We start from the raw sequence: 22,022 nt of genomic DNA, 5'->3' as shown, positions 1-22,022 counted from the left end.
AGATAAACATATGCGGATATCTATCTGTATATCTACCTATTGTCTATCATCTATCTATCTATCATCTATCTTCTATCTATCATCTATGAGAAAAACTCTAAGAGATACACATTAAACATACAAAATCATAGCAGCGTGATGTCTGAAGGAAGGAAAATGGGGCTAGAATTGAGAATGATGATCTAAAGGGACTTAAAATAGATATTCATATTTTTTCATTATAAACATAATTATGATAAAGACTTTGGAACTATAGTCAGAAACTCTGGAGTCTTATCATCAGAGTGATGTGGGTAGGGAGATATTCATGTCAGAGAAGAGCAAATGAGGACCTTTTTGATTTTCTGAGTCGTTCTTCAAAATCAGTGGTAAGTTACAACAATGAAAACTTCGGCAAAATGATACCAATACCATCATTGCTCTGTATTGATGTCTTCTTATGCATTCATGGTAGGAATGGTGGGATTGTGAATGATTTATAGTGCTCCCCTCTTTCTGTGAATGCAGTGGTTCAACAAAGACATTTTTATTTTTTTTATTTTTTTAACAAAGACATTTTTAAAGTCAATGAAAGTGTCCACCTTCTTGTTTTCTTGAAAGATATGCCAAAGTAAAAGGATAATAAGAAATATTATATATGAAAAAAGAAATAACATAGAAGCCTAAGAAAAATCAAACTAAATATCAACCAAAAGTCAACCCAAATAATGGAGAAAGAACTATCAAGAAGCCAATTTATTTGTCCCTTAAGCCCCCCAAAATTCTGGAATTGTGGTCATTGGATATTATAGAAGGTAAGAGTAAAGTAAGAAAAAGTTTTACAAAATGAATGGAGTGCTTGCAAAGATTTAGTTGTATATTTAAAGAAATTAAACAAAAATAAAAAATACAATTTCTAAATCCAAGAAAACTGATAATATTAAGAACGTATTAAACGCCACATACTGTTCTAAGGACTCAATGTTGGTCTGAGGTTTCATATAATGTCTCTCCCTCCCCCAAACTGCACACAATTAGTGCATATAATTTGGTGACTTTGCACTATACCGGCCAAAGGCAGGCTGCCCCAAAGTGTGTCACTTTGGGAAATTGATTATTTTAAATAAAGGTTATATGAGGGATAGCTCTACAAGAAGGACACTCAGGACTTCCTCTGTTTCTGACCCCCCTCCCCCCCCACTGCAAGCAGGAAATAAATACGTGAGAGGTAGCCTCCCTGTACCTGGACATAAAGGAACATCCTTATCACCAGAGATAGGAAATTCAGGGCTGAGAAGGCTGTATAAACACTCTTGTTAAATTTTACTAATTTACTACCTCAGCCTAAATCCTGTTTAGAATTCCTGACTACCTGAAGTTCCCAAAGTTAAATTTTCTTTGTCCTGTCAATTTCTTACAGATGTATTGTCCCTGTCTAAAAAGTGTAAAAACTGTCTGCTCTGGTCATTTCTTTATGTCTCAACTTTATGTTTCTGCTTTATTGGGCTGCTGTGCTCGTGTAATAAAACTATATTTTTTTCTCCTGTTAACCTGTCTCATGTAAATTTCACTCAGTCCAGCTGGAAGACTTTGATATACTAACATATGTATACGTATCAGAGTTTTACTTCATTAGATAGAAATTAATATTTTATTTTATTTTTTAAAAGATTTTATTAATTTATTCATGAGAGACAGAGAGAGAGAGAGAGAGAGAGAGAGAGGCAGAGACACAGGCAGAGGGAGAAGTGGACTCCATGCAGGGAGCCTGGTGTGGGATTCCATCCAGGCATTCTGGGATCATTCCCTGAGCCAAAGGTAGATGCCCAACTGCTGAGCCACCCAGGCACCCTAGAAATTAAAAAATTTAAAACCCTGAATAATTTCTTATAAATTTTTGTATTTTCTGGCTTCCCTCATTTACTGATGCCCTGTTGGGTCCAACTAAAGGATGTCAATACTCTGTCTTTTGGGGGTTTGAAGAGTTGATCATTTTACTTGGAGGTGGTCAGCTTTAGGTAGAGCCACTGACTTGTTCTGATTTGCCCAAGGCTGTCTTGGTTTTTAAAACTGCATGTTCAGAGTCATGAAAGTCCTCTCCTTGGCAAACTGGATCATTTTATCAATCAGGTTTTAAGTGGCATGGACTATCTAACAAATATAGCAAAATTAGAAGAGAATTTTGTTAAGAGCTTTCTGAAGACTCACTTTACTAAAATACTCAGTCATTTTGTGAATGAATGGATCTTTCTGTAAAACCACCAAAGATTTTCCTACTGGCTGGTCAAAGATTATGGATTCCTGGTATACAGGAATTTTGCTTTAGGTTATTTATGTGTCATTTTTTTTTTCCTTTTTTTTTTAAAAAAATATTTTACTTATTTATTCATGAGAGACACATAGAGAGAGAGGCAGAGACATAGGCAGAGGGAGAAGCAGGCTCCCTGTGGGGAGCCTGATGTGGGACTCAATCCCAGGACTCCAGTATCATGACCTGCGTAGAAGGCAGATGCTCAACCACTGAGCCACCCAGGTATCCCTTATGTTTCATTTCTTCATTGACATTCAATGAATGAGTGACATTCAGAGTTCCTTAGGAACATGTGCTGGGAAATGCAGGGTCCATAAATATATGGTGCCAAAATAAAACTTTATCCCCATGCCCATATCATAAACTAATTGCATCCAAATAAGCAACTGCTTTAGAAGACTGAAATTTTGCACTTTGATTAAAATGTCTTATTTTTAATGACTTTCTAAAACTTTAATATTAACATTTAGTTTTTTTCTGTAGGAACATAGTGCTATTTTTAATTCATATCCATAATTACCAGAATATATTAAGGTAACATTTATATCCTTGGCAAAACATCTTTCTATTGTATGATTAATGTTACAAGTATTTTTGCCTATTGTCTTCACTACCACCACTTTCTAATTTACTCAATGACACATCATATAATCATGGTTTGTTCTTAAATTAAGCTTTCCTTTTAGATGGTGGCATAAATTATTGACACATCGATGAAGACATGAGCACAAATACAAAGTAGAAAAGGGACGGAAAGTCGCACAATGACATATTGGTGATTGTTGATTCTACGTGTTGCGCTGAGCTCTCAGAAATGGTATTAGTGTCACAGGTCTCTGCAAACTCCTGTCCTTCCAAGTCTGTTTTTTACTTATTAGTTTGCTTTCTATTTTCATTGAGTCGGTAGTGTGAATCTCAAATCCCTGTTAAGAGGTACCTCCATTTCCTTCTCAGGACATAGAGAAATCATATATCTGAGCGGAGTGGTTTAGTACAGGGCTATTGATGACTGGGCCAATACTTCTATGGGTCCTGCCTTCTTTCCTCCCTCCTCTCCTGCCATCCTTCCTCTTTCCCCTTCCTCTTTTCCTTCTTTTCTCCCTCTCTTCCTTCCATTTACTAAATATTTATTAAGTGTATATTTGTTGATGAACCTGTTATGCAATGTGCTCATCTTTCTTTAGTCACAAGGAGAGTTCCTTAGCCTTTCTCTATGAAAAGCACGTTCTCAAATTCAGTTATAGGGAAATTTTACTTTATTTAGACTCTCATGCTTTCCATTCTGGCACAATCACACTATCCTTATCGTTGTTTTGAAGTTATGGAGAATTTAAATTCACCTCCCTGTCTCCTTGTTTCTCCTTGTTTCACTTCCTTGACTTTTCCCCATGAGAATATCTCATGCATTCATCCCTCTCTTCATGTGTCCAGGCACCGGCTTGCTGCATCTCCCATAATCCCTGCTGTGTCTCAGCTGCAGGCATTGCTTCCCACTTCACAGAGCAAATAGACACTCTCAGACATATATTTCCTTGAGTCGCAGCCTCTCCTTCCACAATCTGGCTCCGATTGCATCACTGCTTCCTTGTTATTTCAGGTAAGCAACAACAAAAATGACAAAGAGACCACTTCATAAACCCCACCTCTTCAATGTGTTGGAGCAGGACTTCTCTCATTTATGTTTGTACCCCTGGGGCCCATCACTGGACTCAGGACATGTTAGGTAGTCCCTTATTCCAGGGAATGAATGAGTGAATGATACTAGTGTTAGCTCTAGACATGAAAGATCAATAGTAAAATTGCAGATGGAAATCACCTTGACTTCTAAACAGGTGAATTAAAGCAGTAGTTCTTGAATACAGTGCTGTGAGTGCTTAAATCAAGCGAAATGATTATGGGAATAAAAGGCACAGAATAAGGAGTCAATGATACTGCAGTAGCGTTGTATGGTGACAGATGGGAGCTACACTTGCAGTGAACGTATCATAATGTATAAACTTGTCTAATCACTCTGTTGTATGCATGAAACTAATGGAACATTATATGTCAACTACACTCAAGTAAAAAAAAAAGATTATATTTGATGTTAAGCTTTTAATTCCACAAACAGCAGTCCGTTCACACACATCCTGTCCTCAAGTAAATGTGTGATTTCTGTGCTTTCAAACCAGTTACAGAGAGATTGAGGACATAGTTTTTAGTTTTTATAGAACTAGGATTAATTTTAATTTTGGTTTAAGGAAATGTGAGCCAGAGAGACTTTCAAATGTGATTGATGATTTCTATTTACACAGATATTACTGTGAAATCATGCAGAATAAAAATTTGTCACATTAAATTATTTTTACAATTGTATATGCATAATACTTTTTAAAAACTTGTAACATCTTTTCTATGTTGAGAAGGAAGGGAAGTTAGTGAAAATAATTAGTTCGTAAAATGCCTTTGAAATTTATTTAAATGGTACTAGTGAACTAGAAAATTTTCTGCATTATAGCCACTTATTTTAAGATAAAAGAGCTTTGCTAAATTATTATAAAATAATGTGTTCATAATAAAAATGCATTTATCAACAAATCAGATAATTCAGAAAAGTATGAAAACGGAAATGAAAATGACCCAGACATCCACTATTACTATTTTCATATATAGCCTTTCTGACATGTTTTACTGACATCATTTGATATATTTTAATTTATTTTCAATTTATTTATTTTTTTAGAGAGAGAGAGAGAGCACAAGCAAAAGGTAGGGGACAGAGGGAGAGAGAGAGAATCTCAAACAGATTCCTTGTTGAGCATATAGCCAGATGTGGGGCTCAATAGCCATAAGCCTGAGATCATGACCTGAGCCAAAAACAAGAGTTGGACACATAACTGACTAAGGCACCCAGGCACCCTATGTTGGGCATATTTTATAAAAGTGGGCTCATACTATATAGAGTATTATGTAAATTTCCTTTTTTTAATTTAACAATATGCTGTGAGACTTCCCTACTAATAAGTATAATTCTGTATCATCACTTCTAATGATTCCAAGGCATTCCATTGATAGAAGCACAAAACATTTTATTCAACCAATTTCTTATGATTGGACCATTGACTTTTTAAAAATATTAATGTATAATTAATAATTATACAAAAATGCATTCATCTTTGTATGTGTTTGATACTTGCACTAGGAAAAATATCTGAAAGTAGATTTGTAAATTCAAAGTGAATATCCATATTGAAAGATCTCTGTATCTGTGTGTGTGTGTGTGTGTGTGTGTGTGTGTGTGTGTGAAGCCTAAGCAAGATGATACTATCCAGTAGATTGATGAGAAAATGTATTATTAATTTTGGGTCAGTGAGCATAACAGAAGTCTTAAAATTGTTTTTTAACTATTAAAACTTTTTATGAAATAAAATTTTTTTCTGTGTCTGGTCTTTATTATTGATGTCTGGCACTTTGGCAGCTTTGGGACCATGAGGAAACCGGCCAAGGAGGAGAGGCACACCCTCTGAGAATGGCACAGTGATAAAAATGGAAAGAATCTGAGTTCTTGGTTATGTCAATGAGTCAGTAAATTAATTTAACCTGCACTGACCTTACCTCCATAGTTTTGCTATTTATTTAATATTATTTAGCCTAAGGCAGTGATTCTCAAAATGTGAGCAGTGAAGGGTCCCTGAGACCTTTTAGAGAGTTCGTGAATTCAAAACTGTTTTGGTTTGTCTAGCAGGCAATTATTTTAAAGTCATGTAAACTTATTTGTGTGTTTAAGTCAAAGTCAAACAAAACCCTGGAGGAAATATTAGTACTTTGTTGACAATACACTTTGGGAGTGGAGCACACATTATTTTTTCTTTTGAAATTCACACATGCAACAAGTCACCTTTAACCTCAAAGTGACCTCTGGCATCATGCTGTCAAGACCTTTCTACTTTCTTGGAGAATGTTTACCCCAGAATGACATCAGTATTGGGGATTGTTTAAACTTAGTTACTTTCATGACACCCATATGATTTCTTAAAATGTACAAAATTATAAAAGTAATCTCTTAGACTAATAGGCAGTAAAATGGTAACTTTTACCCCTAACAAAAATCAGCACTGCAGAGTGATAGCACTTCTCTTTGTTCTGCTCCAATTCCCATATACCAGTAGGTATATTGACTGACTTATATGCATAATTTTCAGATCTACATGTGATTCATCCTGAATGATAATTTTCAAGTGATTTTGTTTCAATAAAATCTGTCATTTTGAACTTACCTTTTAAAAATAAGCATTAATAGTTGGAAGCAATCACAGATCTCCCTTTACATTACCTTTTTGTCCAAATAATTGTTTGACTTCAATATGAAAAATTAAGTGCATTTACTGAGTACTGCTGTTCCTTTCTTCAAAAAAAGAATAGCCCTCCTGTACACTAACATGGAATAGGAAGATCAATTGACAGTAAAAGCTTTAGTGTGGTTTGAAAAAATGAATTTATGACAGCATAAACTTTATGTAGTTCATTCTGCCCTCATTTTAATCCTTCACATATGGTAGCGAATGTAGTTACTTGACAATGCCAAAGAAAACAGAACTTTACACAAGGTGATTATAATTACTTTTTAATAATAAAAATAGTGAGCATTGCACATGACTCCCTGGGCACGAGGAATCAGGAGTTAGCCCTCTACTGAGGGCGGCAGATATTAAAGTTAAGGTGAAGTTAAGTTCACATAACAAATAGACGTCAAACACAGAGCAAATACGTCCTTCTTTCACATCTGAGGGTCTTAAGGTGAATGGTCTGCATTGGGAGAGTGGCCCTGCTCCAGGACCAACTTCCACCATTTCATTGTTTGGCCATCCCCAGGCATTCTCTTTATCTGGATAGTTGAGGCTGGATCATGATTGTGTCTATTTCACAGAACAAAGCAGAAAGAGAAGAACTCTAAGGTAAGTGGCTTGTTTTTTAAATTGAAGAATATCCAGACATTGCAAACATCACTTGTATTCAGTTTCATCTGCTTTAATACAATCATCCGACCACATCTCTCTTTGAGGAACGTTGAGAAACGCTATCTCTAAATTGGCAGCCTTAAACTTTATTACTCTGAATGAAGGAGAAAATGAATCTGAGAGGACAATTAGCCATCTTTACCATGTTGACATTACAGACTACTTGGTCTACTTTCCCCCATGCCTCGATTTCTCTCCAAATCTCTTCTCTCCAAGGCACCAATATCTTCATTAAATTGGGGTGTATCTTTTATTTTTTCACTTTTCAATATTTAACCTACAGTGAGCGGATTGGATAGTTGTTGCTAAGTCATGTAGGAAATGCAAAGAATTCAAACACAAGGGTTAGTAAGTTTGGAAGTTTAGTTAGTAATCATCATTATCTAGTAGTTATCACATATATCCATACTCATACTATGGGTGGTTTTATACTATGCAGAAGCTCTGCAAACAGGATCAACTTGAACAACTCTCTGATGAATCATTAATGAAAAGAGACTCCATGATTCACAGACCCCAGACAAAGTGCTCTGGAACACAAGTTTTAAATACGTAGCAAAGATTTAGTGCTGAGTGTTACATACGATGGAGAGATTTTAATCAAACCTTGTTTCAAAGTGTCATTCCGATTAGAAATAAATATGTAAGTCCATATGGAATTTTCTCTTTTTCAAGACAAAAATATCATTTAGAGCCTTAGATTAATATGAGAGTCTGGAATCATAAAATCACACCTCTAGGGGAGAACAAAAGAAATGAAACAGCTTGTTCATTTTCATGAGCAAGACCTAAAATTTAAATGATCATATTAAGGTATATAGGAAAGTCATGACCCCATCAATCAACAATTTCATTGACAAATCTTTCTAAAAAGAGGTTGTTGGAACTTTCTTTAAAACAAAGTTACTGGGCAGGCCTGGTGGCTCAGTGGTTTAGTGCTGCCTTCAGCCCAGGGTGTGATCCTGGAGTCCTGGAATTGAGTCCCACATCGGGCTCCCTGCATGGAGCCTGCTTCTCCTTCTGCCTGTGTCTCTGCCTCTCTCTCTCTCTCTCTCTCTCTCTCTCTCTCTCTCTCTGTCTCTGATAAATAAATAAAATCTTAAAGAAAAAAAGAAGTTACTTTCAGGGCACCTGGGTGGCTCAGTGGTTGAGCGTCTGCCTTTGGCTCAGGTTATGATCCTGGGATCCTGGGATGGAGTTGCCTATCAAGCTCTCTGCAGGGATCCTGCTTCTCCCTCTGCCTATGTCTCTGCCTTTCTCTCTGTGTCTCTCATGAATAAATGAATAAAATCTTTAACAAATAAAATTTTTAAAAACTTCTGTTTAAAAAAATAAAATAAAGTTACTTCCAAAAGAAGACATTTCTGAAAATATAATCCACTATCTGGGTTTTTACAGGATGTAGCCTAACCTCTATCAGGTCTTGAGGTTTGTACTAGAAGTTCCTTTGGCCTGGGAGTCAGGAGATTTGGCTCTGGGTAGGTGACCTTGGGCAAGTTATTTAACCTCTCTAGTTGTCTTGCTTTTTATGGTGGCTGGGGAGGGAGGGAGCACAGATGAGAGAGAGAAGATATTCACTATATTTTTGTGACTATCTATAATGTATAATTTTGTTGTTATTCAGTGTGGATTTTACTCCACAGAAGAAAGATGGAGTCTAGACTTTGTGCTTAGCTCCTGGTAAAGTCTTAAGCTGGAGAAGTTTCAGCGTGTTGATAAAAAGTGGAAGCTCCACCTGGCCTGCCTGATTTAATTGTGACCTTATTAGTTGCATGACCTTTGGCAAATTACCCCCCTCTAAGGCTCAATGTCCTCCTATGTAAAAATGCAGAAACTAGTAATACCAACCTTGTGGATTTTGTGAATATTAAGTTATGTAATCTAGGGATCCCTGGGTGGCGCAGCGGTTTAGCGCCTGCCTTTGGCCCAGGGCGCGATCCTGGAGACCCGGGATCGAATCCCACATCGGGCTCCCGGTGCATGGAGCCTGCTTCTCCCTCTGCCTGTGTCTCTGCCTCTCTCTCTCTCTGTGACTATCATAAATAAATAAAAATTAAAAAAAAGTTATGTAATCTATATAAAGTACTTAGTACAGTGTCTGGCAGTTACCAAGTATTCAATAAATATTCTCATTATTGTGTGTGATTCAGATATTAGTAAATGTTTTCTAATGCATTTGGTAATGATGAAACACTGTCTTTAAACTGGAAAATTTATTACATTTCATATAGCAGGGATATTAAGCAGCTCCTGGAGAATGAAAAGCTGCTTAAATGAAGTCAGACTCTCATTCTTTTCTGGGAACAATTACAATAAATTAAACGTATTTGTGTGCACTTGGAATGGGGAGACAGCAGCCTTGCTTTCCTGGCGTGGGAAGTTGCTAGTCAGCGGGGGAGACCTGGAACACGCAGGGGCAGGAGAGTCAAAGGACCATGGTTTTCATCCCTGCTTTGCCACCACTGAATGACTCATTGAGGCTAGTTACTCAGCCACTCACTGCATCAGCTCTCTCATTGCTGGAACGGAAACAATATTCTGCTGGTAGAAGTGATTCGAGAACAGAATGAGATAACCTAAGGTGCCTGGCACGGGGCGGGGGTTCCATGTCATTTGGTTTCCTTCTTCTTGAAAAACAATATTGGAATAATGCCAAATGAGGCTGATTAAATCAACCCAATCGTAGAATTTGCAAAGTTTCTTACTTCAGAACTAACTCGAGCTATTTGTATGGGTTTCAACTTACTAACACTTTTTATGGCTGAGATGTCCTCAACTTCTGAAACTGGGGGTTTTATTTTAAATGTACCAAATGATGAGTCTCGCCCTGATGTGAATGTAAGAAATTCACTCTTTTAAAAGAAGACTAGAAGAATTTTGGGTGGCTAGAAAATTTCCAAGGTTGTTTTTACATCACGTCTGTGGTCTCTGACACTGAACTTTCATTTTCAGGTGCTCCTGGTCTCCTCCACAGCACGGGGGCATCTCATCCCTGCGAGTTCCTGGTAATCCAGTTTGCTGTGGACCTCTCTCTCTGGCCCTACATGGTCATCACCCCCTCTTTTTAATCCTCCAGTTTACATTAATGGAAGATCAGCATGAAATTGACTGTTGATAACCCCTTATTGAATACCAGAGACTTGTAAGTGGCAGGGCATTACCTCATACAATGGAAACATCGTTGGATATAATACATCATCAATCACAGAGAGATCATTAATTTCAGTCGCCCCCATCCCTTAGGCCACGCCTACTTCTGGTTGCCACGTGTGTGTGTGTGTGTGGGGGGGGGGGTCAAGTTCATGCAGAACCTCCTTCCTGTTTTGTCTCATCTGTTCCCCACTGCAGACTCCTACCTCGCCAGCACCCCCACCCCCAAATCTTTTTCTTTTTATATGAAATTAACATATTGAGCTCAAAAAGACACTCTTCCTCCTTTCTTTCAACTTAATGGTGTGGTGACGTTCAGAGCCCTCTGTTCTCACTTCTGCATTCCAGACTATGCAGCAGGGCCTGCCTTCCCCACCTGCAACACCTGTTCCTGTGACAGAGGCAGAAATGGTAGCATCTGGAGGTGCCCATACTCCCGCCAGGGCACACTCCATGTATTTTTTAATTTTTTAATTTTTTACATTTTTTTAAAATTTAAATTCAATTTGCCAACATATAGTATAGCACCTGGCGCTCATCCCATCACGTGCATACTCCGTTGAGATGAGTGTCCCTCTACATCGGACTCTATGCTGTCAGAACACTAGATACTTCCACGTATTGTTGTTTAACCATCTTTTAAAATCTGTTATGCATTAAAAACAGATTTAAAAATGGAAAGGTTTTTAAAATTGTGAGAACTGAAGTATCTTGTTCAAAGATAAACACTCCTAATTGTGAGAACCTAGAATTAAGCTTTGCTCTGTCTGATGTCAAGCTGTCCCCTGCTGCATCTCATGGAGTTTTTCATCACTGTCCTACCAACAGGGTGATTCCCAATAAAGTAGATTGTCACAGGTAGCAACTATCCTTAACAAAATCAGATAATTGCCTTCAAATAATTGCTAATTCTATTTGAAAACGTTCATAAGGAATTATGGAAATACAAGGTAGGAATTTCTATCCATGTAAAGGAACATTTTGGTTTCAAAAGCTGCTGAAATCTGATTTCTGTCCCAGCTGTAATTCAGAAATCCCTAAGGCCCAAGACTATCTAACAGTGGTACAAATGAAATAGATGTTTCATTGTTTATAAATGCTCAGTATAAATGTTGGCAGTCAAGCTAGATGATGGGAGACTGCATTTCCTGGTGCCTCTCCCAAACTGCCAAAAATATGACAACTGTTAATTCTCAGTGCCCCTAAGAGGCAAACAATTTACAGCACAAAAATCAACCCCATCAAGGAAATGTGCAGAATTTAGGAGTGGTTAAGACTATATCTCAAGTGTGGCAGATAAGCCAAATTTAATTTTTGGCTGCTGGTGAGATTGGGGAGATTTTGCTTGTGTATTTCCACTGGAATCCAACACTGTACCCTGTCACCATCATGATGACATCAGAGAACACTATGCCATCATCCACAGAAATACAGCAATTCTGGATTCTTATTTACCACTAATGCCTTCAGCATATCAACTATAATTGGTTCATGTCCAGTGAGCTTCAATAGAAATTGCATTATTTTGGGTAATAAATTTTGTACTTAGATGTGCCAGTTTGCTGTTTAAAACATATAATGCATCACTAGATGAATAGATTGACAACTTTCTCAAACTAATTACTTAATAGTTGTTTTCCAGATAATTTTGTTACAGCTTAAACAGTTTTCTATTTGGTCAACCACAAAGAAAGGATACTAGGGAAACAATAGTTCGGTAGAATGGTGGAAAATTCATTAAAATTCTCTGAATAATTGTCTCATAGAGGCAATTTTTCATCGTGTAATGGTGAAACTAGCACTTACTGATGAGATCTCACAGCATCTTGATTAACGTTTCAATCCAGTATCTCCCTAATCAACATCCACTAGAAAATGTGAAACAGAAAAAAAAATTAATAACTGCCTAGATTTCTGAAGTATGCACTTAGTTGCACACATTTCTACCCACATTTTGGGGAAATAAAAATAGGTTGGCATATTGAATCACAAAGCAATAACAAGAATTGCTTTCTCATCTGGTCTGGCATATGAGAAACCCACAAAACAATGCATGCACTGACCTCGCAGGTGTGCAGGCTACACCATAACAAAGAAACATTATTCCCCAGACTCTTTCTAGTGGTATCATCATTTGTGCTGAGACACAAAGACGTAAACAAATGCCCAGTGCTGGCTTTGCTTCTGTGTCCCCCACCCCCCCTTGGAAGCCTGAATTGGGTCAGAGAGGAATCGAGTGAATGGGGGTTGTAGTCCATTTTTAGCTGTCAGCTGATATATTGAAAAGGAGGAAAGGAGAACATAACTGGAGATAGTGTTTCAAGGTTATGAGGAAGATATTGCTGGAAAATTGTCATATTTCCTTCTTAATTTATTTTCCTTGTAAATGGGATTGTTTTATGACTGGGAAGCCTGGATAAGGATTTTTCTTGTTATGAGATGGAGGAACCTCTGTTTTCATTTCTCCTGCCTATGTTTTATATTTCAGACGTGGTCGACAACGCCATGGGCTTTATTGCCTCATTTGAGAAGTTGTAAAACAGCCGACTTACAGCCCTCAAGATCACCTCTTTTTACAATGGTGAACCCAACAAAATGTCAACCAAAATTATTAAATGTAATAATTTAATTTTATACCCTGACCATTCAATAAGCCAAATCCAGTATTTGATCGCTGAGAAGCCGAGAAGATCCAAGTGCCACCGTCATGTAGTTTCATGACAGTTGGGCAAAAAGATTGAACGTTGCCGTTGATTTTATCATTGCTCTTGGTTAGTTTCTGCATTCCTTTCTTTGCACAGTTTATAGATTTCTGAAGATTCTAAGCTGCAGCAATCTTTTTATTATGTAAATCCTATTTCTAAGTATTGTTTCCTAGTGGCTACAAAGGAGTTGATATTTCCAATAATGTTCCAATCATGAGGATGGCGGCCACCCATGACCTCAGTAAACCTTAGGCCTTCTCACAGTGTCAAGGAGGATGTTGGTGAGTTTCCTGGGTGCTGCCTCATGCATATGACTGTCCCACTATCAGATTTCCTCGTCCCATGTTGATCATCTACCAATTCTTTCTCATCTCAGCATAACCATCCCAGGGATCACAATGCAGCCAAGGAGTAACCTGGGATTGGTCTTGGCCCCGCACTTCCCAGTCCAATCTATCATGAATCCCTATGGCCTCTTGCACCCCTAGCACAACTATAACATATCAGGCACTTAAGCATGCTTCCACTAAACCCCAGAAGCTAGAGTATCTACCTCTTTAAGTCTGAGGGCTTTCCCTGATCATAGGAGGCTGCTCTGCCCACAAAGTAGTTGAAGGTCCTAGGGGATTAGCACTGCCCTCTATCCCTCCTCCTCACCACCCACTCAACAGTCCTCAACCAATGACTCTCAGGGATTGGTGTATAAATACTTCAGATCCTGACTCCTTGGGTAGAATAACTGAACTGTTTTCCAGAGTTTCCCTATGAGAGTAAGCTCTGGTTGCCTACTGTAGTAGCTGGCTTAATCACATCTCCACACTCACTGTCTTCCTTTCCTGTTTTACTTCCCCACCTCAATTGTATGCCCTGGACTGCCCAAATAAACTATTTAAACTTGAATCTTCGTCTTAGAGTACACTTTGGAGACAAACTATGAAAACCACATTCAAATTATATCCCAAATTCACAATCTCCCTTCATCTCTTTTGCTATTACTCTAACTGATGGTAACAAGAGCCTCCAAAATAATATCAGTTCAAATGCCATTGCTTATCTATAAGTTATCCTATTACCAGCTGGTTGAGTAGGTCTTGCTATAGAAATATTCACTTATTCAAACGATTCACTTTTTTAAAGTACCTACCTATGAGTGCCTAAGAAGATGATGAAACAATGGGATGCCTGGGTGGCTCAGTGGCTGACCGTCTGCCCTCAGCTCAGGGCATGATCCCAGGTCCAGGGATTGAGTCCCACATCCGGCTCCATGTGAGGAGCCTGCTTCTCCCTCTGTCTATGTCTCTGCTTCTCTCTGTGTGTCTCTCATGAATAAATAAAATCTTTAAAAAAAAAAAAAAAGAAGATGATGAAACAAGAGAGCTTGAAGAGTAAGGAAAGGGATTCTTCTATATGTGTAATGCATGGTTCAGGTCCAATTTATTCTTAGAGTATTAACCTGAATATTAATCTGATGTCATCTACAGGTAATTAAATTTGCCTTTATATATCTTTATTGCTTTTATATTATCTATCTGATAATGGAAATTGCATATATATATACATATACATATATGTATTTCTACTCTTTTTATTTTTTATTTTATTTTTAAGATTTTATTTTACTTGTCATGAGAGAGAGAGAGAGAGAGAGGGAGGCAGAGACACAGGCAGAGGGAGAAGTAGGCTCCATGCAGGGAACCTGATGTGGGACTCCATCCCAGGTCTCCAGGATCAAGCTCTGGGCTAGAGGTGGCGGTAAACCACTGAGCCACCTGGGCTGCCCTATTTCTACTCTTTTTTAATGTAGACATCAGTCTTCTAGATTAATTGATACCAAATATTCTTCTCTTGTTTCTGAACATAATAGCAATACTTCTACCTTTTCAACATTTAGATCTATATATAGGGATATGTAGATGTATATATATAATATACAAAGGGATATGTGTATATATATATACATATATATATAAAGGGATATGTATATATAGAATATAGAAAGGGATAAAAATCATCACAAAGATGAATCAGTTATATACATTCTGCTAAGGAATGCTAATTAGGAGTTTGTTTTCATCCTTCTACTTTTTATTTATACATATAAGCAAGATATATTAATTCACCATCTTTGCATTCTGCAGATGAATCCCATTTGGCCGTGGTGTAGTTTCCATCTAATTGTCTGTGTAGTTATTTAAATTCTGGGACAGTGTTTTTCCAGTGTACTAGGCATTGAGCAGAGGTGCCTGAGGAGTACAGCAGGGAAAAAAAGTGCATAGAGGAGTGAAGCACTCTTCCTTTGATTGATGCTACTCTACTTTCATGTGTTTCATATATTGCATTTTTGTATTTGGAGCATTTACAAGATATTTGAAAACTTGCTCTCTGCTATGGGAGGCACAGTTCATTGCCCACATTGAACGCTGTTTGCCAAACATCATTACTTTTTGATACCAGAACTGCAATTTTGCTCTGGTATTCCTGGGCAATGTTCACAGACAAAAGAAATGAGTCATGATTGGACTAAATGAATTGGGGTACTTCCACCCTACTTTGCAAGTAATTGGGGCTGGTGTTGCCAAATGATCCAGGTATTGTCAAGGACATACAAAAGGGACAAAAATTTTCTGGGATTCTTCTGTGAGAGATTTTCTGCCCTAGTACAATGAGGGGATTGTAAGCAGAGAGCTTTGTCCCCTCCTTCCAGCGTTGAGTCTATCACATGAGGTTGGCATGTCTCAACTAGCAGAGTCACATGAGGTGAAGGTGAGGGGAAGCGACTCTGGGCTATGACATCACTAATTTTTCAGTGGACCCTGATACAACCCGTTTCTGACTTTGTCTTTAGATGAGAATTATTAACCTGCTCCTATTGTTCAATCCATTTTAATCAGGCAGCCAAAGATAGTCTAAGTGGTACACCTGCTAAGAAATAAATTTAAAATCCCTGTCTGGGCCATTGTTTTTCCTTAATACATGAGGTACTCAGATTAACAATTGCTCTTCAGCAGTAATACTTAGAGAGGTATCTCTGGCCAATGGTCACTCCAACTGTTTCATCAAAAGCTGCTCAAGAATTCTATTTGTGTTCTATTTGCTACAATTCAACTAAGAAAGAAGGCTTATAATTTGGCTACCTCTTAGATTATTTTAAGCAGGAAATATTCCTCTCAAGTGAATAATAATTAAAAGGAGGAGAAAATTATTAGTTTTGTTTCTTCCATTTAGTATTTAAGGTACATAGAAAGTATTTAAGATGAGTTTTATATTAAAAACCTTCATCCATTATGGATGATTCCTTATTCAGAGAAGAGAAGAGAAATAGTGTGCATGCAAATGAGCTGCCTTATCAGATTTAAGGAAACAGTAATTTGTGAAATGTAATGTACTTTCTAGGTCACTTTCCAGAAACCACTAATGCTGGCAGGAGATTATTACAGAATCCAACGAGCACAGTTCTCTCTTACCTGAAAAAAAGTAAAAGAAAGACTGCCTTTAAACTGAAAATATCAGATCTAGAATATAAGAAGAGACTGATGTTTACCTTCCTACACTGGGGGCTCCTAAGCCTTTGACAAGGGCTATTTCTTGATTTTTATTTTTATGTTTTTTTTTCTTTCAAGTTCACCTAGCATTTTTTTCTTCCCTCCCCCGAGTCCTTATGGATAGAATTAGAAAATTGTCATTGTTGGTAAGGGATACTTGATGGGATGAGCACTGGGTGTTATTCTGTATGTTGGCAAATTGAACACCAATAAAAAATAAATTTATTATTAAAAAAATAAAAAATAATAAAAAAAAGAAAATTGTCATTGTTGGTAAGGGATATACCAGCTCACAGGACAAAAACTGAAGGGAATCCAAAATCACCGGCACACAGTGTACTATATGAATCCCATATAATTAAACTGTGGGAGAAAGAAGACAAAACCCAGGAGAATTGGGGTAAAGTGTAATTATGGTGGAAATGAATCTAAAGTGTAAAGAAAAAGCATGATGCTAGAAAAAGCAGCATAAACTTCATGATGTCTATGCATTCTTTGGTGGCCCTGACTGCATGGCCCAGAACTGCTCATGGGGGATGTAGTGAGAGCCCCAGGGACCCTCGGGGATCCACCACTGGGTTCATGCTGAAGCCCCTCTTCCCCTGGGCAGTTCCCCTGCCACCAACTGCCAGGGAAAGTGCAGTCCCCTTTCTGCCAAATATGGGCCTCCTCAAAGCAGTGACTTCAGTTGAAGAGCTCCCCATTAGTATGGTCCAAACTTTCTTATAGTGACATAGCAGCCTGAGACACAGGATATCTCCTCCTTCCTTTCCCTCTCTTTCATGGGTGGTCAGGATTGCATGGCTGTCTGGGGTCTCTGTCTGCCTGCCTTCCCTGGGTCCTCATCCTCATCCTTCCCGGGCATTCTCCCAACAAATCTTGTGTGAACTGAATCCTGTCTTGGCATCTGCTTCCCAGAGGATCTGAACTGATGCCTATGCATGCTTTTCCTTATTATACAAACATGATAACATAAAGCAACATTTTGAGAAAGAAACCAGAAAACTATTAGCCCATTTCCTTCCACTTGTTTTTCATGTGTATATAATGGCAATATTTCATTAATTATTAATTTTTGTTAAAAATGATTTTGAATTGTTTCTTGCCATTTTATCCTGTTTATTACTGGTTCTATAGTTCTTTTTTAAGCTTAATTGTAGGCATGTTACAATGTTTCAGTTGATAGGCCATAAACCATTTATAGATTTATGGTCATTTATATATCATATCCTTATTCCAAATAATGCTGGAAATTAAATATATATGTGTGTGTATATATATATCCATACATATGTCCATACAAATATATGTATATGTTACATGTATATGTTTATTTCTCCTCCTCCTTTTTTAAAAGGGGCTTGAGATGATAGAGTCTTATGGAGGAAAATCTAGAACGACTCTATGTTGTTTTGAGAACCAACAAAACAGTATGGCTCCTATATTACTACAGGCAACATTGCTGAGGAGATACCAAGGCGAAGGCATGGGTGTTGCCATTCCAAGGTTCAGTTTTCTTGTCTTTATAAATATAAGGGCATCTCATAAAATGTTTGTGAGGATTGATAGGAATTTAGTTCTAGAATGAACATACTACTTAGTTAATAAATGATGTTATTATTATCAGTATTGATTTATTATGATTCTTTAGAATGGGAAGATTTTAAAAGTTCATTCAAATGTTCCCTCTCCGCAGTCGACAAGATCTCCTCCTTTGTCATTAAGAGAGCTTTTTCTCCACTCACATACGAAAGATTATTTTCTCGAAACGAAGTCATTCTGTACCCAACTTCTAATCCACGACACTCTCATTCATTTCAAAATTTCCTGTATATATTGTATCTCGAGAGAATGTCAGGGAAAATCAGGAGTTATGCACAACCCATTACATTAACATTTTTCTTCTAAATTTTTCTTCTAAGGAATTTAATTTTTAATTCTGGAAACCAAGACTTCAACTAGTTGAATTGATTAAAACCAAACTGGAAATTTGGAGATATAAGGGACTTGCAATATAGAAAAGAAAGTTTAATTCAGGGTCAGGTCACTGTTCCCACAGTACCTTCCTTCTCTGGGGTCCTGAGCACCATCATCTACAAGGAGGCTTTGCCAACCAACATTAGCCTCCCTACTTCAATGCTTCTCTTCCCTTGTTCTAAAAGCTCTAAAAGCTCATCATCCAGCCTCCTAGGAAAGACATAAAGTCTCATAAAATAATTCTGTGTGTATGTGTGTTCCTGACAGAAAGCCCTCCCCCCCAATGAAAAAATCCTTTATATTATTCAACATATATTTAACATCCCATGGCTTCCTCACCAGTGTCTGATGAGTGAGTGAGTTCTTGACTTTTGACTAAGAGAATTCACCAGTGAGCCTTGCCTGAACAGAGAAAGAGTTAACATCCTAAACCTTATCGTGTCTGCTTCCACCTTGAATTCCACTAAGCAAATTTCTGGATATTTTACAATGGATTCTTTGTCTTTTTTTTAACAAAACTTTCGGTATTTTAAATATCCAGAGGTAGTCTCAGAGCTTCAGGTCGAATACAGATCCTCAAAATGATATTGAGCGCCAGTCTTTCCTTACCCAGTGATTTTCATCTGTGCTCTGTCCCCATCATGGTTTTCTCTGTGTAAAAATGAGTTTCTTTGAAGTGAGCCATTACCTAATAGAGATGGACTAGGAACCCAGTTATTATTTTCTAATTTGGAATATCAATCTGTATCCTAGGCAAGGAAACATATTACAATATTTATACATCCGTTTGCAAAGAGTTCACCTATGTCCTAATTGAGAAACAACATGCTTTATTTCATGTACATTCCATTGGATTATGGATAATAAAATTATTGAGACTGCTGTTATAAAATGAAGCATGTATAATACATTTGTTATTGCCAGTAGTTTCCTCACTTGTAGTTTCCCAGTCTGCCAGCAGGCTGCAGCAGAGGGCTAGCTTTAGCTTTAAATTAGCATGTTAAGAGTGTTAAGATCTTTTCCTTTCCTCATCCTCCCTTTCCTCCTTCCTTTCTGCTTTTTCTCTATTTCTCTCTCTCCTCCACCCCTCAGCCTCCTTCTTGCCTTCTTTCTCCCTTTCCTTTTCCTTCTCTGTCTTCTCGAAACTGGTTCCATGTTGCTAAGTGGAGGAATTGGCTCAGTAATGAAATGTATACGTCAACATTTGATTTTAAATAATGTCAGTGATAACTCACTTTCTAATTTTTTTAAATAAGGGGATGGAGACTAGAGCAATAATAACCGGAAATTATGAATTTACAGTTTGATCAACACAGATAATAATAGCAGAAACCAGATTTGGTTTAAAATACACAAATTATTAAGATTGTATTCCACTCCCATAGCATATGCAAATGACCTCCTTTTTTGCTACTACATTTGGAAATGTGGAAAAAGGCATTTCAATCATCGCTCTCATCAGTTATTCACTGTATCCAGGCCTCTCGATTGTGTTTCTCTCTTTAATGTAATAGTAAGCAATAATCTCACAGCTGTGCTTTATAGAGTGAACTATATAAGCATCTATATTGAGATTTCGTACACACATAACATAAAAGGGAGAGAAAAGCATCACAAATCGTGCTTGGCCCACTGCAAAACCATACAAAAGAACTAATGAATCTCTCTCAGAACATTTTTGTAGAGTGACCAGCTGTAAGGCGTGATTTGTATTCCATAATGGGATCACCATTCAAAAGTTGTTTATTTCAAGGTATAACACCACTTTCCCTGGGAGGCATTAATATCTTTAATTGTATATTCTTGGTCACTGTGATGAATGAAAACAAACTCCAAAGCCAGAATTTGTTTTCTTTTCAATGTGCTCATTCATTCACTCCATCTACTTAAAAGCGTTTACCTAAAGCCTCACAAGCAACGTTGCTTCCATGTAAAATATCCCAAGTGCTGACTTTTCTGCTATGGTATTTGCAGTTGAGTGTTTATTGTTAAGTGGGGAGTATTTCGAACTTACATTTAATTCTCAAGCGTGTCATTCTTCAGCTGGCCAAAAGTGTTCTGCAATAGAAGTTTTGTAGCAATAGTTTGGAGTATAACACTGGCTTTAGTTCCATATTCAGTCTGCAGGTATTTGTTGAGCTATTATCACGGGCATGCATTAAGCAGGGCAGGTCCTGGTCTATGCTCACATGGGGCTTAGAAGGGGACAGGAGAGAAGACAGACTTCAGCTGATAATTGCATCGATCTCAAAAATAATTATGATTGTGTTAAGTGCTATGAGAGAGAAAAAAAACATCGTGTTATGAGAACATATAAGAAAGGCAGTAAACTTGGTCTGGGGTGAGGAAATAGATTAAGGAAGCTTCCTGCTGTGACAGATAGGAAATTCATTAGTCTCAGACAGTGGTTTCGAGTGAAGCTTGATTATTGTCTTTAATTCATAATTAAATGAGGCAACCTATAATTAAGCATGAATCGAAACCTTAAGTAGTATAGCACATTAATTTATTGTATGGAATAATCATTGTGGTAAGTGGTGATATGAGATAGAGCAACTTCATTTGAATGGTAACAGCTTGAATTATATGAGAAAAGGTTTGTTTTTTATATGGCAAGCCCACAAAACCATGGCCATTATGGCTTGTGAAACCTGGAACCGAATATTTTAGATTATATGGCCATTTAACGTATCGATAAACATGACTTTGTCTTTTTATTTCTTGTTGGAACACATGGATTTTAAACGTATGCAGCAAAACCATGTTTTGAAATAAAATAGCATATTTTAACTGAATCCATTTATCTTGTATCCTTTTTCTCACCCTTCTAGTCTTCTTCATTTTTTTCAATGTTTTAAAACCCACATTTGATGACAGTTTTAGATTTTGTGGTGCCATTTTTCATAAGAAAGTATATTTACGTGCTCTTCATTCAGAGGTAGAGTGGATTAACATCCTAACCTGAATGGATGCTGAATGAAAACAATGAAGAAATTATAATGACTAGCAAGAGGTGGGGTAAATATCTTTGTTAATAGGAAAAAAGAGAAAGAATAACAACATTACCTGAGATTAATGGAGTAGGGTAGTACACATATAAAATGGATATAAAAATATATGACAGTTCAACAGAATATGAAAGAATGGGTCACAGTGGGGAAGGAGTCTGAAGAAAATGATGACTCCTCAAATCAACCAGACTCATAATCCCAAAAAGAAATGCTGAAAGCAGAAAAACAAATGAAAACCTGATTTAAAAAAGCACTTCAGTCAGACCAAAGTAGAATAGCAGAGGAGACCTCACAACCTTTCGTGGAAGATACTCTGAGAAGTCTGGAGACAGGATGAGAATAACAGGGTG

Source organism: Nyctereutes procyonoides, unplaced genomic scaffold (genome assembly GCF_905146905.1).
Source record: "Nyctereutes procyonoides isolate TBG_1078 unplaced genomic scaffold, NYPRO_anot_genome, whole genome shotgun sequence".
Lineage (NCBI taxonomy): Eukaryota > Metazoa > Chordata > Mammalia > Carnivora > Canidae > Nyctereutes > Nyctereutes procyonoides.
This window is presented reverse-complemented; position numbering follows the sequence as displayed.